Raw genomic sequence first — 17,221 nt, forward strand, 5'->3', positions numbered from 1 at the left:
CTTCATCATTAATAGGTTTTTCTTTGATGTAGGGCAGCTTCCCTGACACTAGGAGATACCACAGATAATTCCTTCCTGTTTAAGATATGCTCAGTGCTGATACTTAAAGGACTGCTCATCAAAAGCATCTCCCTAGTTAATTCTATGATACATTCTTGCACAATTTACCATATATGTGGTAGGCACTTAATTTGAAGAAAAGCTTTTAATATTTCATTTTTGTTTCCTGAATCCAGCAAAAATAGAAAGGCAGGAAATTATTAACACATCAGACATGTCCTAGAAACAATGGGGCTCATTAATAAACAAGGTACTTCACTTTATGTTCTGGAATATTTAATAATTATGTATAGTAAAAGCTTTTTGGTCATGATTTAACTCCTAACTTAGATCTACTCCAGTCTCTCAAAGTCAATGCTATAAAAACATTCAACCATACCCAATTCTTCTTTTAAATTAAGGGATTAATATGGGAATCTGAAACTAAATTTATTTGATAACAAAACTTGATCTATTTTTAAAAATGGAAGTGAGGATAATTCAGGGGGAAAAAGGAGAAATTAATCTATACCTCCAACTTCACATCTGTAGGCATTAAGCAAGGAAGAGTCTGGTAGTCAATGAGGTTTATAAGTGCTATTTAAAAGACAAACACTAAAATTTCCAATTTAGTCCAATTTAGGTCCACTTTAGCTGAAGTTACAGGATTAGCCATTGTCTTTTCTAAAAAATCCTTTGCAATGGTCTTTACTGGTGAAGCTTATTCTTTTTATAACTGGCATCTTTTCCCTTCACAGACTAAGCAGTCATCTGGGGCTGTCAGTTCTAATTCTACCTGACCCACTAACTAACCTTGTGATGGTGTTGGGTCAGATCCTGTGACCTCTCTTTGTTTCCTCATCTGTAAGATGAGATAAATAATTCAGGCACAAACTCACATGATGCTCTGAGGATTATTGATTGATTTTTAGATTTGTTATAGCTGGATCTCATAACATTAGGCATCTGGGAATATGATAACTTTAAGATGCAAGGTTTTCTTTTTTTAAAAATACAGAAATGTTAGAATCATCTACATATATATGTGTTTATATTCCCTGTGTATATTCTTTTCCTATGGAATGAAATATCTATTGTCACATGCAACATATGTGTTTGTAATTGATATCTTATATATTATTACATAATAATATATATATCATTATATGATATGTATGTATGTATATGTGTGTGTGTGACAACGTTACACAGCAATAGATGTTTCATTCCATAGGGAATGGATATAGAAGCCTCTTAGGAATATGTTCTTCCCTTCAGTTCTAAGATTTTTAAAAATAACAACTCACTTTTATATATTATTACAATGTGCCTAAAGTGCTTTCCTCATAATAATTTGGTGATGTAGTAGTTTAAACAGCATTATCTCCATTTCACAGGTAATAAAATAATGGTTTAGGGATGATTTCCAAGCTCCCAGTGATAAAGGGTAGATCTGATTCCAAGTACAATTGTCTTTTTCATTCTGTAAGATTTCATCACTCTTGGTACTTCATCCCATCACTACTCTCTGCCTCTGTGACCATGAACTCTAAACCTCCATTTAAGGAGAAAGTTCAACTCAGACATAACCTTACTTTTCATCTGGTTATATTATTGTGCAATTTCTCTGGCTGATTTCTCCCCATGCCCACTTGGGTACCCCCCTCTCCAACCATGGTCACTTTTCAGTTCCCTTTTGTGTCTTATCTTCCCCCATTAGATTGTAATTTCCTCGAGGACAGAGACTGTCTTTCTTTTTTCTTATTTGCTTCCTCAGTGCTTAGCACAGTTCATGCTTAATAAAACTTTTATTAACTATTGACTATGGTATGTTACCTTTCAATTTTGGAAACCAAACCAATGATGGATTTATGCTGCTAATATCACAGAATTGTTCTCTAAGGGGAAAGCACATTGGAAATTTTGAAATAACATATAAATATGTGTGAGGATGTTGTGTGGTCCAGCAGAAAGAGTACTAGCTCTGGAATCAAAGGATTTGGGTTCCTGTCCTACTTCTCATACATATAATTGATACAATTCTGGGCAAATCATCTAACTTTTCCCAATCTATAAAATTAAGAAGTTGAACGAGATGGTCTCTGAGATCCTTCTTAGTTCTAAATCTATATTCTGCTATATTGTTTGATAGTGATGATGATGAAGATGAGGGTGATGATGACACTTGCCTAAGCAGAATCCACCAGTAGAATTCTTGGACTAACACCCCATGTGCTAAAAGTTTTAGTTTCAGGTGACCTTTGGAGTCAAGAGCAAGCGAAGCTTCAAGACAAACTCCAGAATGGGAAACTTAGTGGCAAAAGGCAAGGGCATCTTCTGTGTTAGGAAATTCCTTTTTCCTGGCATGCAAAGCCCAGGATCATTCATGGACATTTCAGCTAAAATCAAGTAACCTTTCAGCTGAATTTGTAGTTTTAACTATATCATTCCAGTGTTCCAAAACCTTTGTCTGTTAAAAACAGATCCAAACTCTTAGCCTAACATTTAAATGCTTCTAAAATCCATAACCCTCTATCTTTTGACTCATATCTTATACTTTTTGATTCAATGTAATTTACACTGCAGTCAAATTAACATCTTCAAACACACGTAGTCCTTCTCACTCCTACACTCTCCATTCCTTGTCCAGTTACTAAAATCCTACCTATCTTATAAATCATAGCTTAAAGGTTGCTTTTTCATCGTAGCCTAAACGCCTAAACCAATCTAACCAGAGCTATTCCTTTCATCCTGTGAACACAGCTTCTTTGCCATAAGAACATGCACTTAGCATATTGTATCCTCTGTTTTGCTTTATTTGCTTTGAGTAAGGCTAGTAGATACTTGATAAGAGTTTGTTAAATAAACAAAAAAAATGTATAAATCTTTGGCTCACAAATACTTATAGAAAACCTTTCAAGACCTGCATACACCTCAGGGGTAATTCTATCATCCAATCTCATTTCTAGGAAAAGTAGACCAGTTTCTGATATAAGGGGTGTGTGTGTAGTCTATGAAAAGAAGTTTTCTCTCTTAGGTCAATTGACCATTTTTCTTTTGTAATTTAGTTCAGTTCAATTAAAATTCAATTCAATTGCTAAGCACCTAGTATATACATGAAATTAGGATGGACAGTGGGAATTTAAGAACAAAAAAAAAATAAGACAGACTCTGCTCTCAAAGAGCTTTGGGAATTTACCTTTACAAATAGATTTTACAAAGAAAAGTCACATGACTTTTGTTGGCTTTAGCAGCCAATCTCTGTTTCCCTCCCTTCCCTCAACCCAACGGAGGCATTTCCTTTAATCCATGCTTTCTATAATTTCACCTATAGCTACCAAACACTTACTTGAGCATGTCCTGCACACTCTTATACTAAATAGCACTAACAACAGTGAGAAATTGTAGAGTGGATCAATCATTTTAAATTCAGTTTCAATCTAAACTCCCCTCTTTCTCTCACCAAAATGATGTCAAGTTTATTGGTTTTTGTTTTTATTTTTTTAATCTTCATCCAAGAAAAGTTATCATAGGTAGTACTGGCAAGAATGGCTCCCAGTTTTCAGCCAACTACATGTTTTGGCAGATTTGTTTAGGTTGTTTTTCCAAGTCAAGCTTTTCAGAAGTCACCCAAGGGTTTTTCTATTCACATTGAACTAGATGGCAAACAAGAGTTTTCCTGTTTTGAGATGCTGTTCCTAATATTCTAGTGTGGATACCTTACAAATGAAGAAGCAAACTTTGGATGTTCCTAAAGAAGTTTTAGTACCTAGTATCTATGTGTAGGTCACTTTAAAAAAAAAAATCAGAGATCCTATTTATTTAGTAGTTATCATACAATCTCAACTCCATTCTGCCTGGAGAGATGCTGAAATTGTCATAAAAAAACACATCTTGATGTAGTTATAGAACTATTGTCCAGTGAAATTGAGATTCTGTGACCCAGTTCAGATTGGTCAGAACATTCTTTGGCTAATGGTTGATAAATCTTATAAACCAGTAAAACATTTCTCATCTTGAATGATTAAACTTTGGTAAGTTTGTTAAGGAATTTCATGTTTGTCTTAATTATCTTTCTTGAAGATGTCAATAATGGTAGAATTTTGTCTATATCAAAACTCTTGGGGAAATGTGGAGAAAGAATCAGTTGGGGAAAAGAGGAAGGGATCATGAGGAATGTAGTTCTAGGATCACTGGATGCCAATAGCTCGATGTAAATCCACTGGCAGCTTGTACACCACATCACAGGCCAAATTCTGTTACAGTGAACTCCAAATGACTGTTGGGCTGGAATTTTATTGCATTGAATACTGCTTGCAATAAGCAGGCCATGAGCCAAGGGCATGGACAACTTTTTTGTTATGCCTAGATTTCTATTGTGAGGGTATTTTCTATAACAGGATTTGACATGTAACACAGTTCGCCTAGCAAGTCATGTTCATTTCATTACTGATAATAAGAAAACCTCGATGTTTTGTTTTCCCCTATTTCCGTCTTAGGCACTGCCTTGCAAATAAACATCCACTCCTTAATGGATGAGAAATGATTTATGCTGGATGACTAGTAAAGAACATACATTTTATCTTTTATTTGTGTATTTATTTAGGATTCACACCCTGCCTATTTAAATAAAAAAAGACTTGTGCCAACTCAGGTTCTACTTAATTTATTGCCAAGGAACCTCCTTTTTGGTATATTTTGTAAGGTTATCATAAACTTTGGGTCACAGACAGAACTGGTGGGGAACTTAGATATTTCTAACCCAGTGCATTTTTTTTAATAAGGTTTAGAAACTAAAATGATGCATATAGATCAGCTGTTAAATACAAGTGAAGATTATTTTTTAGAATTGTCAAAATTCTTTAGAATTGAGGGGGTTCACATTTAGAAATATATATGTAATTATCTGTGTGAGCTAGTTACTTAATCTTAATTGCCTAGACAAAAAAAAAAAAAAAAAGGAAAGGAAAAGAAAAAGAAATACATACATAGCCTATGTAGCCATTTTGACTTTCTTCTGCTGATAAATTATAGAACATCTCTATGGTTCCAACTGCCAACTGCACATGTATGATTTTATGGTTCCTAAACCAGTCTCCCACATCTCTGTTCCAATTCTTACTTCCATCTAAAAATCCCTATTCTGTACTTTCCTGAAAATATTGAATCACTTCAAAGCTCTTATCCAAGATATCTTTTTGCAACCTATCTTTAAGTTCAATTACTTTCACTTACAGAGGTCTCATATAGTTTTTTTGACAACAACCCTAAGAGGTAAATAATATAACATTATTATCCTCACTTTACAATGAGACAATGAGACTTTACAATGATTTGTCTAAGATCACACAGCTGATCTTAGACAAATCATTGTAAAGTGTCATTATAAAAACTTGAACTCACATCAGGGTCTTATGATTCTAAATCCCAGTATCTTTTTCACTTAACAATTTCTTTCATGGTCAAAGCATTTTGTACAATATTGTAATTCTTGAATAAGATTATCTTATAATATATGCTGTTCTTGTCAGAACATCTAATAATAATAATAATAACAATAAATTATAGATTGACAGAAATGATGGCTTAACAATGACAAGAACCTTCATAATGATTGAGGGGAAAAAAAGGTGTTAAGTTCATCTATAAATCAGAACCCTCAAAGATGAAATTTAAAAAAACAAATGAGAGACTAGAAAATTTAAAACAAATTAAAGATCACCTTTCCAAAACAGTAGATGCTCTGAAAAGGGAAGTGGACAATTTGTAAAGAAAATTAATTGAACAAAAACAAAATATAAACAACATTGAAAAACTATATGAGACCTCTGTAAGTGAAAGTAATTGAACTTAAAGATAGGTTGCAAAAAGATATCTTGGATTAGAGCTTTGAAGTGATTCAATATTTTCAGGAAAGTATAGAATAGGGATTTTTAGATGGAAGTAAGAATTGGAACAGAGATGTGGGAGACATAGAAACAAAAACATACTCTTTAATGGCCTTGGCACTATAGGAGAGAGAATGATTCTCTTTTTAATAATTTGTCTCTGTGAAGGTCTTTGAGCAAGCAGTGAAAGAACATTAGAGAAGGGAATCAAAGAGAAGATGTGCGATTTCATAATAGAATGGGTCCTCTAATGATTGAAGGATACAATAGGAACCTTTCATAGATTCTATTTCTTAAACATATTTAATGAGACCACCTTCTACTTCAGGGAAAACACTAGGTCCCAAGGATCAATATATCTAATGTGTTGAGGAGGTAGATGGAGAACACATGCCAAAAAATTTGACTCACTGATCTCAGGATGAGCAGGAAGTAAGTAAAGAAGTTTGAAGACCAACCAGGTCCCTTAATCAAACAATCAGTAAATTCTTCTTTAATATATTTTGTTTATTTCATCAAATGTTTCCCAATTATATTTTTTAAAATTTTAACATTCATTTTTTAAAATTTTGAATTCCAAATTTTCCCCCCTTCCAGCTTCTCTCCCATCTTTTGAGAAGGCAAGCAATATGATACTGATTATATATGTGAAACCATGAAAAATGTATTTTCATATTAGCCATGTTGCAAAAGAAAACACACAGAAACCCAACAGCAAAAAATACAGTTTTAAAAGTATGTTTTAATCTTCAGCAAACATTTTTTGCCTTAGTGAAATTTTAATCTTTAATAATACCAGAAGAGGATTCTGAAAAGATGGTTCAGTAGATCAGAAAATTTCAAGCTCTCCATATTTCCTCCACAAACAGAACAAATCTGTGCCTCAGGATGAAACAGACTGACACAAAACAAAGAAGATTTGGGAAAGAACAGGAGTCCTCTTAGGATAACTCAAAAAAACCCAAGAAAGACCCCAGGCCATATGAGATGCAAACATCTCCAGACTAATTCTGCAGAAACAAACAGTGGGAGTCCTGGGCCTACATAGGTTTGGCTGAAGCCTCAGAAGGAATCACAAAATCTTTAACAACTTTAGCAATTTTAGCATATTGGATAGTATGGAGAATAAGGGTTTAAGTCGGCAAGACGGAGGGAATGTTGGCTGATTCACCAGGCCCATCTGTGCTACAAAGACCTGGTAAGTATTGAAGCAGAGAACACGAATGCTACTAGCTGTGGGCACTTGCAGAATAATGGAACTTTGGTTTGGGGTTCCATGTCAGAGGGGAAAGCTGAAGTGAAGCTTGAGGCACCTGTCCCCCCCACCCTAGAATTACAGTTGCTTACACTGATAGTTCTTATTTTTAAAAAGAAATGAACAAAGAAGAAAGAATTCAACCATAAAAACTTACTATGGGAATAGGAGAAAAGAGGCTAATCTTTAGAGGAAGACAGTGAAGTTTTTTTTTTTTTTTTAAGCCCTCTTCTATCCCAAGGAATAACATTAAATGGCTAACTGCTCAGGGGAAGAATTTATAGAAGAACTCAGAAAAGATTTTAAAAATCAAGTGAGAGAGATTGAGAAAAACTTTTTTTTAGAAATCCAAGACAAACAATATTATGAAAAAAAAGTTAACTAGAAAAGAAGAAACAGAGTCTTAAAGATCAGAATTCTTTGAAAATTAGAATTGAGCAAAGAGAAGTTAGTAAAAGTATAAAAACCCACAAATAACAAAACAAAATTTACAAAATGTAAATAATGAAAAAATAGAACTGAATGTGAAATATAAGAAAAACAACAGATCTGGAGAAAAGATCAAGAAGTGAAAATATAAGAATATTTGGAATATTTGGAAACTGAAACCAAAACAAAAAAAAAAAAGAATCTTGACACAATAAGGCAAGAAATAATCAAAGCAAAAATAGAAAAAAAAATCCACTGATCACCACCTCAAAGAGATCCTTTGGAGAAAACACATAGGAACATTATTGCCAAATTTAAAAAAACCCAGATCAAGGAGAAAATTTTGCAAGAAACAAACACAATTCAAGTATGCTGCAACTATAATTAAAATTATACAGAACTTAGCAACCACAAAAAAATAAAAATTAAAAAAAAATCAGGTCCTGGAATAATATATACAGGCAATCAAAAGAACTAGGCCTTCATTCAAAAATATTATTACCACAAAATTATCAATACTATTGAATGTAAAAAATGTATATTCAATGAACTTGCAGATTTTCAGGATTTTGTTTCAAACAAACTTAAGAGAAAGTTCAATATATAAGAGCAGTATCAAAAATTAATTTCAAGGAACTCAAAATGGGCAAATTATTTATGTATTGTGCAAGAAAATATATATCATATAATTAAGATTGACATCAGTAATTAGATAACTCAAAAGAAAGATTGGAGCAGAGCTGAGTAAGATATGATTGTCAAGGAAAAGGTAAAAATAGTAATTATGTTATACAAATGAATTACAGAGGAGCACCCAATACAGAGGCATTAGAGGGAGGAAGAGGGTTCATGGTTCTGAAAATCTACTCATATCAGGAATGGATTAAATAGGTAACACAATATATATCCCAATATAGCACCTTCTAATCTATAAAACAATGGGGAAGGGCAGGGACTAGGATAATGGGCAAGGAATAAAGAGGGAAGGAAAGGGTGGAAGAAGAAGACAAAGGAGGGATCCATGAGTGGGATGGATGTTAAGTAATAGCAAGACAAATTAAGGAGCAGAATTAAAATAGAAGAGTTAGCAGGAATAGGAAATAAGAGATATATACAAACACTGTAACAAAGATAGGGAGTAGAATTTATTAGAGTAAAATAATAGGACTAGTAATCAATATTTTAGACAAAGATCTTAGAATTTTAAAGATTCAATCAAGAAAGAAAATTACATTTTATGTCAACCATATTAATATTGTTTTAGATTCATGTTTACATATGGGTAAATGCACATATGTATTTATATGTTTGTGAGTGTATGTGTCTAAGTATATGTCTATATATATATATATATATATATATGCAGCTCTATGTATGTGTATATATAGATATATGTGTATGTAAGTATCTATATCTATCTATCTATATGAATAGATTTGTGCTTAACTGTAGCTTGCTTGGGGTGATGGGAGGGATGAAAGAGGGGGAAGAATAAAGTTTTAAAAGTATACAGCAGAGCACAAAAGAGTAACCTACTAGAAAACAAAGAAAAGAAGAACACTCAGGAATATAATTTCTTCTATTATTATATACGCTTTCTTGAAATGAAAATTTGTTATAGATTTTGAATCCTTTATAATGTTCTGCTGTTTTTTATTTTGCTTTCCTTTTCTGTCTTTCTTTTTTCTATTCTTTTTTCCTTATTTTATATTCAGTGCAATAAACACATTTTTTAAAAGAATTTTAAAAATAACTTCAGAATAAATGCTTTAAATTTTCATAAATCAACATTTGAAAGGTTATTTTAAATTTTTAAATATTGATGTCTTAAAATAGCATTTTTTATTTTTCCAAATATATGTAAAGATAGTTTTCAACATTTATTTTTGTAAGACTGTGTTACAATTTTTTCTCCCTTCCGCTCCATTTTCTCTTCCTCAAGCCAGCAAATAATCTGATACAAGTTAATATGTGCAATTCTATTAAATGTATTTACATATTTGTCATGTTGTGCAAGAAAAATAAGATCAAAAGGGGAAAAAACTAAAAGAAGCAAACAAACAAAAAAGGTGAATTATGCTTTGATCCATATGCAGTCTCCATAATTCTGTTTCTGGATATGGATGGCATTTTCCACACCAAGTTCACTGGAATTGTTTGAATCACCTCAGCAAACATTTCTTAAATGCTTACTGTGCGCTGAGTCCTGTTTCAGGTATTAGAAATGCAAAGACAAAAAATTGAAATAAATTCTATCCTCGATGAATTTTTATATTTTACCAGGAGAAAACATGTACATATGTAAACTAGTTATGATCTAGGGAGAAATCTAGAAACTGCAACACACAAGTAAACAACTCAACTTATTACAAGAGACTTTTAAAAAGAATGGGAGTTAAAGATGTCATTAAGGTAATATGTGATTCAAGCTAATTGTACAATATTTCAGAGTCTGATTCTTTTTCTACAGCAAAATAACGTTTTGGTCAGGTATACTTATTGTGTATCTAATTTATATTTTAATATATTTAACATCTACTGGTCATCCTGCCATCTAGGGGAAGGGGTGGGGAGGGGGTAAGAGGTGAAAAATTGGAACAAGAGGTTTGGCAATTGTTAATGCTGTAAAGTTACCCATACATATATCCTGTAAATAAAAGGCTATTAAATTAAAAAAAAAAAAAAAAAAAGGTAATATGTGATTGAAAAAAAAAAGATGAGATTAGCATTTGTTGAGAGTGTAGATTTATTTATAGAATTGTCATGCTCTGTATACTTATTGTGTATCTAATTTATATTTTAATATATTTAACATCTACTGGTCATCCTGCCATCTAGGGGAAGGGGTGGGGAGGGGGTAAGAGGTGAAAAATTGGAACAAGAGGTTTGGCAATTGTTAATGCTGTAAAGTTACCCATACATATAACCTGTAAATAAAAGGCTATTAAAGAAAAAATAAAAAAATTTTAAAAAGCTCCTATACAAATGGTTCCCCCCCCCCAAAAAAAAATAAATAATTGATTGAATGAATTAAAAAAAAAAAAAGAATTGTCATGCTCTACTGAGATACTCATATTGCCAAGAGAAGGTGAGAAGACACTATGGACTAGGTACCCCCTCCCCACACCCACCCACTCCTCCTCCCACCCCTGAGGCAAACTTTTAAAGGGACTTAGGCAAGAATCTCATAGGGTACACAGGCATGGAGAGGTTATGATTTGTATCATTGAGAAGAATATTCACATGTATGAGATCACAAATCCATTTCTGTATCTGAACATGCTATGTGCATGGCATTCTGGAAGATGCTAACAGGAACACAGAGAAATAGATGACATTGTTCTTGTGCTGAAACAGCTTATAATCACATTTTAAATGAGACAGAAATAAGACAGAAGAGTTGAATTAAACAAAAAGTTAAAATTTAAGAAAAAGTAATACAAGAAATGTTGCTAGAAAATACATTACATGTGTTAAATCAAATAATAAAAATGCATATTGTTCAAAGAAGGGTGAAATAACTAGAATTGGAGGACATGGTATAGGAGCTGGGCCTTGAAAAATGGGCTATTATGATGTTACAAAAGGGGGCATTCAAGATAAGATAATAGGAATGGCCTGGGCAAAGGTCACAATGTATAAGAGAGTGGATGATGGTAAGAAGGTTATTTTGTCTGGAAATATAATGAACATTTTGGGTAGCTCATCATGCCTGTACCTTCGTAACAACTTTCTCCTCTAACATACCCCTACTATGATGATGAAGGTAGTGTGCACTGACATTGAATAATTGTTTAATGGTCAATCATTCAGTAAATATTTGCTAATTCTTTGCTGTATACCAGGCACTGGACTAAATATTGAGATTCAGGCAAAGACAACCCTCAAGGAGCTTACAATATTTTTTTAAAAATCATTTTTAATTAATGGAATAAAACAAACATTTCCTTAACATAATACAATAAAAAAAGATGATTGCACATGAAACTGCAAATCTACTATTCACAATTTGCTAGTCCTTTTAGATACATAAAAAATCATCTCCAAATTCCTTTTTTTTCTTCCCTTCCTTGTTCCTGTTCCCCTTCCCTGCTGTCCTAGACCCAAATTGATGTGTGTGTATAAAATTATCTCTCTTTCTCTTTCTCTTCTCCTCTTTCCATTCCTCCTCCCCTCACTCCTTCCATCACATCTGTGTGTGTATATATATCTTACTACATATAAAAATTCTACATATTTATTTCTATTTATCATTTTTTTTCTTTATATGCCCTTTATAGTTAATTTGGGTATTTATAATATTCAAAATAATTTATTTGCTCAAAGTCATTCTTAAAACAATATTGCTGTTACTGTTTATAGTGATCTCTTGGTTGGGCTCATTTCATTCTTCATTATTTTGTACAAATCATTCCATGTTTTTCTAAAAATCATTGAATGCATCATTTCTTATCATTAGTAGTATTCCATCACAATCAAATCCCACAACTTGTTTAGCCATAACTCAATTGTTGGGTGTCCCTACAATTTGCAGTTCTTTGCTACCACAAAGAGTTCTATAAACATTTAGAATATATAGATTCTCTTTCTTTTCCCCTAATTATCTTAAAAAATAGAACAAGTAGTGGTGCTGCTGGCTCATAGGGTATAGATAATTTAATAATTCTTTGGACATAATTCCAAATTGCTCTCCAAAATGGTTGGATCATTTCATAATTTCACCAACAATGAATTAGTGTCCAAATTTTTCCACATTCCCTCCAACACTTGTCACTTTCCCCTTTCATCATTTTAGCCCATTTGGTGGGCATAAAATGATATCTCAAGGATGTTTGAATTTTATTTCTCTAATTAATAATGATTTAAAGCATTTTTATATGACTATAAATAGTTTAGATTTCTTCATCAGAAAACTGCCTGTTTATATCTTTTGATCACTTATCAATTGGGGAATGACTAGTATTCTCATAGATTTGAGTTCTTTATGTCTTTTAGGTATAAGATCTTTATCTGATAAACCATCTGTAAAATCAACTTTTGCCTCCTCTCCTCCAATTTTCTACTTTCATTCTGATCTTGGCAACAATTGTTTTATTTGTATAAAACTTTTTTAATTTCATGTAATAAAAAATTATGCACTTTATAGCTAACTGTTCTCTTATCTTTTGCTTATTCATAAATTGTTTTCTGAGCCAATAAATTCATTCCCTGTTCTAATTTTTTTTTTCTTAAATCTCTCTTTAAATCTAGATTAGGTGTCCATTTTGACCTTATCTTGGTAAATAGTGTAAAATAGTGCCAGCTATTTTTACTTATGATTTTCCTTCCAAAAAGTCTCTTTTCAACTTTATTCCTGTTATATTATCTTCTCCCCTCATTCCCTTATTCCTTATTTATCCACCCCCCCCTAAAAATCTCTCCCTTATCTATTATTCTTATCTTTTCACTCCACTTTCCTAATCTATATACCTTTCTAAAAGTCCTTCTCACATCCCATCCCCCAGTCTCACTTCTCTAGTTCAGAATATTTCTAAACCTTGTCGGATATATACATTGTTTCCTCTTTATTTCAAATCAAGTTTCATTCACTATTATCAATCCTCCACCTTCACTTGCTTCCTTTGTATTCGTCCTCCCTTTCATAACCCAATGATAATGATAAATGTGTAAAGAATACTATTTTTAATAATGACTAATAAAGATTAATCTTAATAACATTTTCATATATTTCATATATATTCATATATTTTCAATTAACAATTTGACCTTAATTAGTGCCTTATAATTGGTCTTTAATGATTTCCTTATATTTCTTCTGGATCTTTTATAATGAATTTTCCATTGAGTTCTGGTATTTTTGTTGCAAATACCTAAAAGTCTTTCAGTTTATCAAATACTCTTTTTGCTGGATAAATTATACTTGGATACAACTCTAGCTTCTTTTCTCTTCAAAATATAATGTTCCAAGACTTACAGTCATTTAGTGTAGAAGCTGCTGGGTGTTGCAAAATCCTGATTTTTTTTTTCTGCAAATTTAATTTGCTTCTTTTTGTTATTGCTTACAATATCTTCCCTTTAACCCGAGAATTTGGAGACTTGACTCCATCATACCTCTAAGTAAGTGTTCTTTCTAGGATCTCTTTCAGATGGTGAATGGTGGATTCTTCCTTTTTCTACTCTTCCTTCTTGTTTTAGAACTTCAGAGCAATTTTCCTTAATAAATTCCTATAATTTTGTATCCAGATTCTTTTTTTTTTTTGTTCATAACTTTCAATAGTTTGTTGATTGATACATCATCTGTTCTTCAGAGAAGTTGTTTTTCTAATGAAGTGTTTCAAATTCTCTTCCATTTTTTCTGGTTTTATCATATCTGAATGTCTTAAAACATCACTTAATTTCACTTGCTCAATTTTAATTTTCAAGGCGTTATTTTCTTAAGATTTTCTATATCATTTTTCCAATTAGTTAACTTTCTCATCATAATTTTCTTGGATTTCTTGTGCTGTTTTTTAATTTTTCCTCATTTTCTCTTATTTGATTTTTGAATTGCCTTTTATTTTCTTCCTTATAATTTCATATCTCTTTTGCCAATTGGCTAACTTTTCATGATTGAAAAAAGAGATGCACAATCATAAGGAAAAAAATAAAAGAGAATTCAAGAATCAAGTAAAAAAGAACAGGAAAAATTAGAAGAAAAAAAGGAGCTTACAATTTAATAGAGGCTCACAAAATGACTCACATTATCCTGAAAAACTGTTTAATAGTTAATATTCAGCATAAGCCAAATCACAGAAAATAATGCCCAATTGACTGAAAATCACAAAAAGTAATGCCCAATTTAGTGAATGTGTCATCAGTTTTGAAATAGCATCTTTCCTGATTTTCTTGGGAGATTCTAATTTAGCTCTCGTCCAAGGAGTTTTTCTTAAATTTTATTTCATAACAAACCAGTGAATGGACCTTTGGACTAATAACCAAAATGAAATAATAACTATATAACTGTGAAAACAATAATAACAATTACACATTTACATAGCACATTAACATTTGAAAAATGTTTTCATACTCTGAACGATTTTCTATACTTCGGTCTCACTATAATGGGACTATATAATTTCCCAAAACATTTAATAAGATTATAAAACCTTTTAGGTTCTATTCATACTTCAGAGAGCTTAATTTTTAAAAATGCATCCCTGCTATTCTTTTAAAAGACTGAAAATAATACTTCCATAAAACATTTATTCTATATGATAATATAACTATAATTTTCTATATCCCATTTAATGGAATCAAACTGAAAGCTTATTATGGTCATGCCTTATGGCTGTTGATTCTTTTACAATTTAATATTTAGATTTTTCAAAGTGCTTCTGGACTCTATTTTCACATCCAGATTTTTTAAATGACCTAATTTAATTTTGTTTATTCTCAGTAGATTTAGGCCATATTTATGAATTACTTTTGATTAATTGCCATATTGCATTCAAGCTTACAGAGTAATTGGGTGTGTCTCAGTGAATTCCAATTTGTGACCTGCTTTATGGTATTTTTTTTTTTGTAAAATGCACAATATGAAATACATTTGTTGTTGGACTGCCTTGTAAAATTCCAGAGAGAATATGAGAGGCAATAATTTCACTTTTACATTTATAGATTAATGGACTCTGTTTCCTGGAAGCTAAGCCAAAATGTTGCCTATTTTCAGTGATTCTAAATTATAGCATATAATCGTGATCCTTCTTCCTAAATAGACATTATCAGCATTTATTTTATACCTATATTTGCTGGGATGATTTGTTGTGAATTAGGTGCAGAGGTGAATAATTGGAGATATTGCTAAACAGCAATGTGATGTGTTTGAAGAAGGAAAACATGAAGGAAGGAAAGGAATTGATTCAGATAGAGTGGGTTGGGGTAGAATGGGGTGGAGTGAAAGAGAGTATGCCAAGGTGCAATTTATAACCCTGAAAAGAGCAAGCTGAATTTCAGTAAGAATCACCTTGTAGAAAGATCCAGTAAACAGTGGGAAAGATTCCCCAAGGAAGTTCAAATGCATGAGTCATTTAAGTAGACCTAGATTACAGAACATTGCTCTACAATGGTTTTTGGAAGTGAACAAAATGACTGAATTATTATTTCATATTTATCTCAAGTTTTTATGATGTAATACCAAGTGTTACTATTTGATACAAAATTTCATTGTCCTTTGGTAAGAAAAAACTAGTTCAGGACTATAAAATGACCATTTGGATTTAATTTAGATTTCTTTTGGTTAATAAATAATAATGATGATGTTGATGATGATAATAGCTTGTATTTGTGTAGTACTTAATTTAAAAAGGACTCAAAGTCTTTTTCAAATTTGGTCTTCCCAGCAATATTTACAAACTTTTAAGATTCTTTGCTCTCAAAATCTGGACACTGCCTTCCATACTGCAGATAGTAATGCATCCATACCTTCTCATCATGTGTGATTCTTGTTCATAATCCTCCCATAATATGTTCCCATAATCCTCCTTAGGAGATCCATGTGCTAGTAGCCTTCCTTTTAATTTTTTGATCCTGTGTCAATATTAATGACATACAGGATATCTATCAATTATTCTTTCTTCTCAATATGTGTCAAGGCTACCTTATTCTCTGGTCATACATTTTTCTAATGATATCCTTTATACTGTTTATTCATTGTAATTCCTCAATGGCAATATGGTACAGTCTATTCATACCCAATATGCACCTCTCTTTGATTCTTAGATGGCCTATAACTTTAATTCTTTAGAGACTGTAGTATTCCAAGACTCACATCCTTTAGTATCAATGGAAGAATATTGATCTTAAAAAATAAAATGGACCTTTTTTTTAAAGTCAGGATTTTAGGGGTCACGTGACGTGTCAAAGTGACGCGTAATTTCCCTTAAAAGCACTTTGTTCTCCTCCTATCCAATTTGCTGTGAGCACTAATTGGTTCTCTACAACTGTTTCTATTGCTATAATGCAAATTATATGTAATGATAGAATAGCTCTATTATATAGCCAACTGTGTATCAATAGTCTAGACAATAAACACTCTTTATCCACTTAGATTTTCTTGGGTAGATATGTTGAACTCTTTTGAGATATTTGGAAGTCATTTAGAGGCCTTTGTATCATACTGGGTCTTGATGCAATCAGCATTAACTAGAGTTTCAAGATATTTTAACATCTAAATGGACTTGCTTTTTGATTTATACTCTGATATGAGCATTTTCCATCATGGTAGCAAATACCTTTGACAAACATATATATCCTTCTTTTATGCCTTACTTGAAATTAATTAGCAAATGTTTGCCCAACACTCTGGTGTTGGGTGCATGGGGTATTCTAGGAGGCCTGGCACCTCTGTTGTGGGGGCTTATCAAGTGCTTTTTAGGGCTTCTCATTCATCTTTGGTGTCCACCTTCATCTAACTCTTACATGTGGCTCCAAGAAGTTGTAGCATGCCCAAAACCCACTAGATTCATCTTAGCAGAAGGATTAAGCCAAGTTGAGGAGAACTAATAGACCTCAAACCCATCAGTGATTTAGCAGGATATCCTTCACAAGCCTGGGAAGACTGCCCCCAGGAGAA

Source organism: Sarcophilus harrisii, chromosome 1, assembly GCF_902635505.1.
Source record: "Sarcophilus harrisii chromosome 1, mSarHar1.11, whole genome shotgun sequence".
Taxonomy (NCBI): domain Eukaryota; kingdom Metazoa; phylum Chordata; class Mammalia; order Dasyuromorphia; family Dasyuridae; genus Sarcophilus; species Sarcophilus harrisii.